This window comes from Triturus cristatus, chromosome 7, assembly GCF_964204655.1.
Source record: "Triturus cristatus chromosome 7, aTriCri1.1, whole genome shotgun sequence".
In the NCBI taxonomy this organism is placed as follows: Eukaryota; Metazoa; Chordata; class Amphibia; order Caudata; family Salamandridae; genus Triturus; species Triturus cristatus.
Genome location: NC_140590.1, coordinates 500,530,188 through 500,540,984, shown reverse-complemented (window position 1 = coordinate 500,540,984; position 10,797 = coordinate 500,530,188). Strand labels below are relative to the sequence as shown.

The 10,797-nt window shown below is 44.6% G+C and overlaps 1 long non-coding RNA gene across 1 annotated transcript; it reads right to left on the bottom strand.

Annotated features, from left to right (window-relative positions):
• Positions 1 to 4,529: 4,529 nt before the first annotated feature.
• On the bottom strand, positions 4,530 to 5,772 carry LOC146809984 (uncharacterized). Its single transcript, XR_014965608.1, has 3 exons — positions 5,671 to 5,772; positions 5,453 to 5,575; positions 4,530 to 5,351 (listed from the first exon to the last, which is right to left on the bottom strand). It is a non-coding gene; the product is annotated as an uncharacterized LOC146809984 (long non-coding RNA).
• Positions 5,773 to 10,797: the final 5,025 nt, after the last annotated feature.

Here is a 10,797-nt window from a genome sequence, read left to right as displayed (position 1 = left end):
CTTGTGCTCCACCACCTCAAATGGACTAGTCCACCCATCTTGGAGCGCACAAGGCTCCACTGGTGCCATCACCCATATTTTTGGCCAGGTTGAAATTCAACAAAAGTGGTATTCTGTTCGTACCATCATTTCATCTCCTCCTGGCTGGCTTCCTGGTTTGCCTGAGCGACTTTCCTGCAGCGTGGAGTCTGTTTTCTGAAGGCAAGTATGTAGCCGAAAACATCTTGGGGGGGTCTTACCAGGAGTTTTCTCCCAGCCCTCCTTCACCAGGCTCAGAGGTCCTCTCACAGGGTGCCCATACAGCAATTCAAAGGGACTGAACCCTAAGGATTTCTGCTGTACATCCCTGTGGGCAAACAACAGGCATAGTAGGAAGACGTCCAACTTACGTCTCATGGGTACTGCAAGACCCTTTATTATACCTTTCAGGGTCGGTTGAATCTCTCAACCCACCCATTCCCTTGGGGATGGTAAGGAGTGGTGAATTTGTACATTACACCGCACTCCTCCCCCAGTTACTTCATATACCTGGAAATTAGGTTTGTACCATGGTCAGAGACCACCTCTCTGGGGATCCCCGCGTGGGTAAATATCCCATCAATGTATGCCACACCACAGGGGCCGCAATTGTCTTGAAAGAGACAGCTTCCGGTTACCGGGTGGCATGGTCTACCAAAACCAAGATGAGCTTGTTGCCTAAGGCAGTCTTGGGTTCCAGTAGCCCCACAATGTCGATGCCCACCCACTCAAAAGGAGCACTTACCTCCTGTCTTGCCACTTGCCAGGCAAGTCTGACAAGACCCACAATGCGTTTAAACGTGCCTCTGCATTTGGGGCCAGTAAAAGTGGTTGACAAGCCTGTGATAGGTCTTGTTGAACCCCAAATGTCCTGCCAAATGCACATCATGAGCCAGACCCAGTAGGAAGGTCCTGAAGCACACTGGTACCACCAGCACATGGACTGCCCCAGGCTCAGCAACCTTAGGCTCTTGGTAAAGGAGACCGTTCACCCAATAAATCAAATGTGATCCGGACAGACCACCTGCTGCGTGGTCTGCAGCCTGCTGCTGCAAACCAATACGAGTAGGGCATTCCATTTGTGCCATGCAGAACTCATCTTTGGAGGGACCTCCTTCTTGCTGACAATGGGTCAGCTCAGGAAGGTTGCTCAGTTTGGCCACTTGCTCCTCTGTAGGTTCCAGGGCATCCCCCTTAGGTTCTGACTCCTCCTGGAAAGTGGGAACTTCGAAAGCTGGTTTCCCATGCACCCTGCCCTTCCTCTTCCTGGCAGGCACCTGGGCCTCTCTTTCAGGATCAAGGTCTCTTGCTCACCCCTACAGGCTGCCATTGACAGAGTGTTCACCCAGGCCCACTCAGGCAGTCCCAACATCTATAAATGAGCCTGGCACTCCACCTCTCTCCAAGGTGAGCTCTCCAGGTCATTGCCAAGCAGACAGTCAACAGGCATGAACGGAATTACAACGGCCTTCAAGGAACCTGAGACCCGCCCACTCAAAGGGAACCAGCGCCACCTTACACAGGTGCTTAGAGTTGTCCGCAGCAACTACAGGATGAAGCACATTGGGGATAACATGCACTTCTTGCTCCGTGGAACTTGTGAAGTGCAGAGAACTCTGCTTTGTGTAGTGCAGCAGAGTTTTTTCCCTGCTCGCAATTCTGAACAGAATTTCTATCCGAGCGGCAGGAAGACCAGTGCAAATGGCACTTTGCACTGCACTCTGCCACTTGTGGAACTCCGCAGAGTTTTTTTGTAACTTCGCTGAGTTCCGGTAGCAAAACTCTGAGAACTACACGAAGGCCTGCTCTCTAACTCCTAATGAGATAAGGGTCATCACAGCTGGCTCCCCACGCTGACTAGGAACCAATTCCTCCCTCAGTACTACACTAACTAACCCCGTTGACGGTGAACTAGTGGGTGCTGTTGGTGCATTGGGGCACTTGGGATCAAACGTAATGTGGCCTCCTCACCACATGAATAACACATACGGGGATTGCTGTTGTCTGGCCTACCCTTATGGGGCCATGGCTTCGTAGAACTGGGGGGATGGGAATCTTTGCACTGGGAACTATTTGGGGGTTCCTTTAGAGAACTCCTTTTGGTTGACCTTGTCCCCCTCACTCTTCCGCTGGGGACAAAGTCCACCTTTGGCTGGGTTTCCCACATACACCTTGTGGACCCTGGTACTCGTCCAGCGGTCCGCCTCCTGAGCATGCTTCCTGAGTTCAGTCAGCTCACTATCCATCAGAGGCTGGTGCAGCTCTGGCAGACACAGAGTACTCAAGTACTCCTAACCAATCAAGTTGTACAACCCCTGGTAATCAGTTACCTTGTTGCTCTTTATCCAACCATCCAGTGCTCTGCAATACATGTTCACAGACGCAACCCAAGAATTGGATTCAAGTTTCTTGAAGGACCTAAACATTTCCTTGTACTGCTCAGGTGTGAGCCCATACATGAGGCATAAAGCCTCCTTCATATTTGGATAGGTCAGAACATCCACCTCCTCCAAAGGTGTGAGAGTGTTCCTCCCATTGATCTCAAAGTGTTTCCACAGGCCCGCCCCCCAATGTTTCTCTGGGACCTCATTCATATGCAGTGCTGCCTCATAAGATACAAACCATGCATAAATATCCTCCCCCATCTGGAAATTCAGTGCTAGATCCTTGCGAAAAAAACCTTACCCCCTTGCACTGGCTGTGTGCTGCCTCCATTTGTACTGGATTCCACCTGTTTGGCTTTAATGTCTAGTTCTCTCATGCTCAACTCATGTGCCAAAAGCAATTTCATTTCCTCTAAGGCACCAGTGTTCTCGCTCTCATCTGCCATCTTTTCCTTCTCTATCGCAGCTCTTTGGTTCTCTATTTCCAATTGCTTCATCTGGAGCCTCATAACCTCCAATTTATGATCTCTGGCCCTTTGCCTGTCCTCCAATGCCTCTGGACAGGGATTCCTAGAAGAATGAGTGCTGCCAGCCACAGAGGCTGGTCTCCCAACATGCAAATCCTGGGATCTGAAACCATTTTCTGGCACACCCCTATCCACATCTGCATCTCCTGCCTCCTCAGCTTGTCTGGCCCCTAAGGCCTTCTGCAGCTCCTCTTTTCTAGAGTGGCTCTTCATGGGACATCCAAAGTTCTTGCAGAAATGCTTGAGTTGCTCTACTTTGTAACTATTTAACAATTCTGGAACCTCACTTGCTGCTTTACCATTTATATACGTGATGATTGGATTGCTCAAGGGTCAGATCAAAAATAGAACCAAAAATGAAACACAGTAAGTGGTTTCATAGTGGTCTGCACTAAACTAGTGATGTACATCAATCACTGTGGGTCAAGTACAAATACAAGTTCAAATCTTCACTGCTGACCACCAATGTTAGTAATGGGGGTCTCTAGTTAGCAGAGGTAGGTACCTCTGTCCAAATCGAGACCCTTGCTTCTAGTCAGGGTAAGGGGAGTGCACACTTTAGATAACCCTTGCTCACCCCCTGGGTAGATTGGCACGAGCAGACAGACTTATCCCAAAGGCAATGTGTAAAGTATTTGTACTATAAAAACACAGTAATACAGTGATAACACCCCAAATTCACACCACACCAATTAAGAAAAATAAAGTATCTTTATCTCAACTGAACAAGACCAAAACAACAAAAATCGAACATACATGTACTAAGAATATGACTTTAAAAAGGTTTCAAACAACTTTGCCCATAGAAAACTATGGATGCGTGATTTATCTAAAAGGACCTGTAGTTGCGACAAAATTCACAAGGCCAAACACCCGCAGAGTTGGGAAGTGTCGAAAAAACAAAGAGATGCGTACGTTCCTGAGACCATGGGGAGGCGATGTGACAGTTCTGCTGCACGCGGGAAAGTGATGACTCAAATACAATCTGTAGGGGGAAGTGATCCGTCGATTCCGAGACGGTTCTAGTCCATGAGTGATGTCAGGAAAACTTGCCACACAGGTACGATGCATGGAAATCCAGGATGCATCGGCTATTGTTGCGACGGTCTCTTCAGCCGCGATCCTTCGATGCATCGGTTCATGCAGCGGTGACAGGCGATGCATCGGTTTTGGCAGCGGCTCGGCGAAGCATGTAGATTCTTCTCGTTCAGTGGTGCTGCACCGGAAAAACAGCCGCAAGAAGAGTGATGCATAGATTTTTATGTAGTATGTGTGTGCAGGAGGTTTCCCCTAAATACTTTTAGGTCCAAGAGGAGGGGAGAAAGACAAATGAAGAAAAGAACCTCTTATCTGACCTATCTTATTTGTACAGTAATAATCACTTGTACTTTACAAAAGCCCCAGAATACAATATTATTTCAAAAACATTTTCATTCTTTTTATTGTTTTCTTTTTTTTAATATATATAGCAAAACATTTATATATTTTCTTTTAACGTGTAATTTATATACAAATCATACATTCTTACAGAAATGTTTCCACATTACTTAAATTACAAAGCACTTGTGAGTTTAGAAGACAAAACAGTTTAAAAGGACATATGAGAGAAAAGCCCCAAAAAAAGGAACCATCACATTAGCATTCTCACCTATCAATCACTCTTACATACCATCAGATATTAAACACAGAAAAAAAGAGGAAAATTATTTTATGTTAAAACCGCAAACCAACTCTGGTATGAGATCCTACTTAGGTTTATAATCCAAGAATTAGAATTAGAATAATTCTTGCAGAGTCCTGGAATAATATAATCAGAACGTTGAAATTGGATTTTTCTATGGATCTCCCAGATGTGTAGTTGGTACTCTTGGTCTACGCACGTTTCGGAGACTGTATACGATTTTCACGTCTCCTTCATCAGGACCAGTATATTTTTTAGAAATGTCTTTATCGTCTTAGCGGCGAAAAAGTGGGGGTTCTCTCTAAATAGGGTAACAAGGAAATTTTTCATGTATAAAAAACTGTGTATATAGCCTGGGGATAAATGATTTTCAATATAACTTATATGTGGGTGCTCGTACTTAATTAGAGACACTGCAGCTAAAAACCAATTGTAGCAGCATCATTTTATCATTTCCAATAACATTACAAGCAAAAAAGGAAAAAGGGATAGTGCCCAAGGTATAAAAAGCCCAAATGTGCTCCAAATAGAAGAGAAGTGCCATATAAAGAGCCAGAACATTCATAGATTTGCTCAGAAAATATTGCCCGTAAAAATTACGCAAACTAGAAGAAAGAGAAAGAGTATTAACATAGTATTCGCCTACGTGTATTTTATGGCGTAGGGTGCTCTCTGGTTCCAAGGCACCTAATCTGTATTTCGACTAACGTAGTAAACAAAAAACGCTTCTAGAGGTTAACTCTGTTTGTGAAAAATGAAAAGAGATGTGACATTCTATGTCAGATTATTATTAATTATTCTTAAGACTTTCTTCAAGAGAGAGAGGATTAGAGATGTCTCACCCTCTTGTGAATTAGCAAATGGTAAGAGTAGGACAATTGGTCATTCTTATGTTCTACTTGTTTCAAAAAACGAAGAGAAGAAAACGGAGGGCCACACTTTTTAAAGTACTGTTTAGATTCCATCTAAAGGCAAACAAGAAAGATAATGTATTTGTCAGTGATCAAATAATACAGTAATCGTTCGACAATTTTTATTATGGGCGCCTCTAGGGTCTTACCTAAATTATTAGAATACATGAGTCCTCAACGGGATAGGCTTCGTGTTTTCCCTCTTTAAATTAGACAGATTGGAAGACGTACTGTGCTCAAATGTACGATCTATAGTGAAAGGATCCAAAGATTCGTCATTTAGTATTACTGGGTTATGGAAGGCAACTTGATACATGTGTCCAATGAACATCGTGAATGTACGTTGGTGGGTTTAGTTATCAGAAAAAACGTCATCATCATAGTGATACACGCGATGTCTTAATGATACACGCGATGATATCTCAATTCAAATGTCCTAAAACGTCTGTGCACATAATCTAAAGCATTATAAAAATGTTTCTATTGTGCTTCATGTGAGCACTATGGTGCCGATTACGATCCTGGAAAAAACAGGTACGAACCGTCGGTCGGAGCGTTTTCTCCGTCCGACTCGTACCCGGTTGTAAAACTTTACAAACATGGAAGTACGATTCGCACGGAAACACCATTTCTGTACGAATCGTAAAAAACACCCTCCGACGAAAATATACATACGAATTTGATCCGGGAATGCCCCGACGTGACGTCGGGACGCTGTTAGGCAGCGTTTCACGACCCAGGAAGTACGATTCGAACCGACAGCAGTCCGGACGGCAATATTTTTACGGCACCCAAAAAGTGCCGGAAAAGCGAAGTATGCCGCAAAACGACCAGAATAGGGGGCCCGGTACGCGCCGTACCCCCCCCAGCCCCCGTGAGTACGCGCCGTACCCCCCCAGCCCCCGTGAGTACGCGCCGTACCCCCCCCAGCCCCCATGAGTACATGCCGTACCCCCCCAAGCCCCCGTGAGTATGCGCCGTACCACCCCCAGCCCCCGTGAGTACACGCCGTACCCCCCCAGCCCCCGTGAGTACGCGCCGTACCCCCCCAGCCCCCGTGAGTACGCGCCGTACCCCCCAGCCCCTGTGAGTACGCGCCAAACCCCCCGTGTATGTACACCCGTGCACGTGTCGAACCCCTCGTGTATGTACACCCGTGTACGTGTCAAACCCCCCGTGTATGTACACCCCTGTACGTGTCGAACCCCCCGTGTATGTACACCCCTGTACGTTCGAGTCGTACCCCCACCCGTGTATGTACACCCCTGTACGTGTCGAACCCCCGTGTATGTACACCCATGTACGTGTCGAACCCCCCGTGTATGTACACCCCTGTCCGTGTCGAACCCCCCGTGTATGTACACCCCTGTACGTGTCGAACCCCCCGTGTATGTACACCCCTGTACGTGTCGAACCCCTGTGTATGTACACCCCTGTACGTGTCGAACCCCCATGTATGTACACCCCTGTACGTGTCGAACCCCCCGTGTATGTACACCCCTGTACGTGTCGAACCCCCATGTATGTACACCCCTGTACGTGTCGAACCCCCCCGTGTATGTACACCCATGTACGTGTCGAACCCCTCTGTGTATGTACACCCCTGTACGTGTCGAACCCCCGTGTATGTACACCCCTGTACGTGTCGAACCCCCCGTGTATGTACACCCCTGTACGTGTCGAACCCCCCGTGTATGTACACCCCTGTACGTGTCGAACCCCCGTGTATGTACACCCCTGTATGTGTCGAACCCCCCGTGTATGTACACCCCTGTACGTTCGAGTCGTACCCCCACCCGTGTATGTACGGTGCGTACCCCCAGCGCATAGGGGGGTTCGACACATATTCTGATATGACGCGACTGTTACCATTATAACATGGCGGATCCGCCAGTCCTGTTTGTATTGTTATACCGCTGATCCACGAACGTCATTCCATGGCGCCGCCCGCGTCCTTCTATGTGTATTTAGCGGCACGCCACACTCATGCAAACATCTCACCCTGGTACCGGTCAGCACTTGTGTCTACGGCTCGCGTTTCCATCGACAGTTGACATTTCAAGTAAATTCTCTTTGACCCATGCTTTAGGATCCTACAACTTTCGGTCCATCCAACAGACAGCTTTGATTTTCTAATTATTACTTTTTCTGTGTTCTAGCACCACACCACCGTGTTCTGCTTGAAACCAGTTGCCGGTAAGCGTACTCTTATTGGTTCAGAATTTTTTTTCTAATCTGTTGCTTAGCCTCCAGTTTTAACCCTCCGTTACGTGGTTTCTTTCACAGCAGTACTCTGGCTGGTTAATTCGTTTTACTCGCCATCCTCTCCTCATAGAGGTTTCCTCTGGTACATTAGACGAGGTGAGTTTACCTCGCCCAGTCAATCACCGTACTTCATTTTCTTTCCGTATTATTTATTAAAACCTAGACTATTCTTCTCTCTGATTAATTTCACGGTGCACTATCTACTTTTGGTGACGTAGTTCTTGTTGCCTTTATTTGCACACAACCACTTTGTTCTATTTACAAAACGACACAGTCAGTAATATACACGAAATATAGCATGGCTCACAACCGGTCCAGCCAATACTAATGGTCCTATCTGAGTATCGTTGATATGGATTCAAACATCAGTAATGTACATTATTGTTATGTTTTTGCCCTTAGATTTCCCCTGACGAAGGGACGTGTCGGTCCCGAAATGCATTGGGCCTACCTCCACTTTCTTATGTACCAAATTGAATGTATTGAATTTACGTATTGAAATCAATGTATCAGAGTTATGATGCACTTTTAAGTAAAGCACATTGTTCAGAAAATGATTTATATGTACACATGCTTCAACAACTGACATATATGAATTAATATATGGTTTTGCATTTAATTGTTTCGTTTGATTATTTAGCACATATTAAGGTGATAATTCAGAAGGGTCATAGTTACCCCCAGTACTGTGCACAGTGGTAACCACCCCATGGTTAGTTCTTTCTTTAATTCTTTTTTATGCTCGACTGACAGCGAGCACACCACCGTAGCACCTAAGCAAAAAGTGACAAACATATTGTTCTTACTTGAATTATTAGGAGTGCGCTGCTTCTAGTTATTGATCTAATTCGCACTGTCTCAGCAGCAGCACCCACCCGTCAAAGATGTCTTTCGATACTATTACGAACATCACAGACAATAGAGCAAACACCAAAGCTTATACCTCTGATGAAGCTACCGATATTTATGCTCTCATTCAGGAAGTTAAAACCACAGATACTCATGGAGGAACCATTACTCAACAGCTACGTCAACTTGAATTCCTAACAAGAAGACAACTCAATCAAAAACTGCACGCATCAACCCTAGTCCAATACCACAAAGCGAAAAGGATCCCAAGAGGTCTACGTCTTGCCATTAAACCAATGTTATTCCGGTTTCATTTAAACACCAGCTTCATGGACAATTGGTATGCGATCCTTAACAAATGTTCCTTAGACCTCATACTCTTGATTATTGAAGGATTATCAAAAACTATAAAAGATCTGGAAGATGAAATACATTCCCTTAAAAGTGAGTTACAGATACGAATGGAGACTGATTCATGGAAATTGCAATTAGAAGTACTCAACCTGAAACTTGAAAAGTATGAAAGAGAACTACAAGAAGGTAAATTACGCAAATATAGACGTGATACCATTGACTACAAACTTAACGAGGTATATACCTGGGCCGACATATACACTCGTAAGAGGTTTGATACGAAGAAAACACCGACATCATCCGACGAGAGTCTAGTTTCTGACAAAGACACCACCGTCAGTCGCACACCAGCTTCAGCCATAATTCTCTCTCAACAGGCTGGACCCTCCACTTCATCTGACGTCACGCCAACAGGCCAAACTTCCTCTTCGTCTACTTCTTTTTTAGCCCAAGCCATGGATCATGGGCGTCCACCGGCTCATCCAGACCAAACAAAACCAGCACAACCCGAAAAACACGCATTGGGAAAGGAAACAGGCGGAAAGGCCTTGCGCAGTGGAAAAACAGTAATTTAGTGTTTAACATTTCTTCTTATACACTTAACGAACAGGAAAAGGCCCTTCTTGGACGAGGATTGTCATTTGTACCGACATCCCATACTACTCTTCTGCAGACCCAGGGTGAATTTTTCAAATTTATGCGCCCCATCAGATTGAAACATTTTTTTAGCAACTTAGCAATTTCTGATCAAGAAAGTGATCTGACGCAGTCGCGATTCAAACCCAAGAGCACATTTATGCCTCCAATCACTCATAAGACATTGGACACCTTTGAGATGCTGGTAAACAAAGACCTTGAAAAACTCAATTATCAACCAAAGAGTTACAGCAATGTCTCCAAGTACGATCGTAATATCATTCAGAAGTTGGCCAATAATTCACTGATTACTGTACAACCAGCTGATAAAGGAGGAGCCATAGTGGTTATGGACTCTGAGTATTATCATCTTAAGGCATCATCCCATGTTTCTGACACCAACACTTACATGTTGCTTCCTTCGGATCCTACTGGCCAACTTCAAGATATGCTTCATAAACTACTTAAGGAGGCATGCGACAATGGATGGATTAATGATACTACTCGTCTTTATTTAACAACTATCTTTCTTTCTTTATTTCGGTTACAAATAACCATAAAAGAGTTCCATACAATATAAAAAACAATCATTATGACAAAATGCAGCATTTCTAGTGGGTGCAAATAATCCATACATAAATACAATATAAAAGGCTTTGAATATTAATTTAAGCACAATATAGGTTTATCAACCATTTAAAATAAGAATAAAAGAAGTTGAAGAACCAGGGATAAATGACAGTACCATTACATTTTTTGACCATTTCTGTTCCTAATTATCGCTACATTAAATAAAAAACGACTCAGGCTAAATACTATATTCTGTGACGTGTCGCCCTTAAATAATCTTTCCCCATCTTGGATACGCCGAAGACCCAGATTTAAGCAGATGGGTTTGATCCATTTTATCCTTGCCCGCATATATGCAGGGCATATAAATAGGACATGGGTCTCATCCTCCTTAGTATCCATATCGCACAATTGGCACAAATCAGATTTATTGTTGTTATTATTGGGCGCCCACTTCGATGTTCTAGAATTAAGTTGTAAAATGCCATAGCGATACTTTAAGTACAGTGATTTAGCCAAAGGGGGCTCAATTTCATCCATAAAATATTCAAATTTGCTTTCACATTTAAAATATAAAAATTTAAGGGTCAATGATCCAAGTT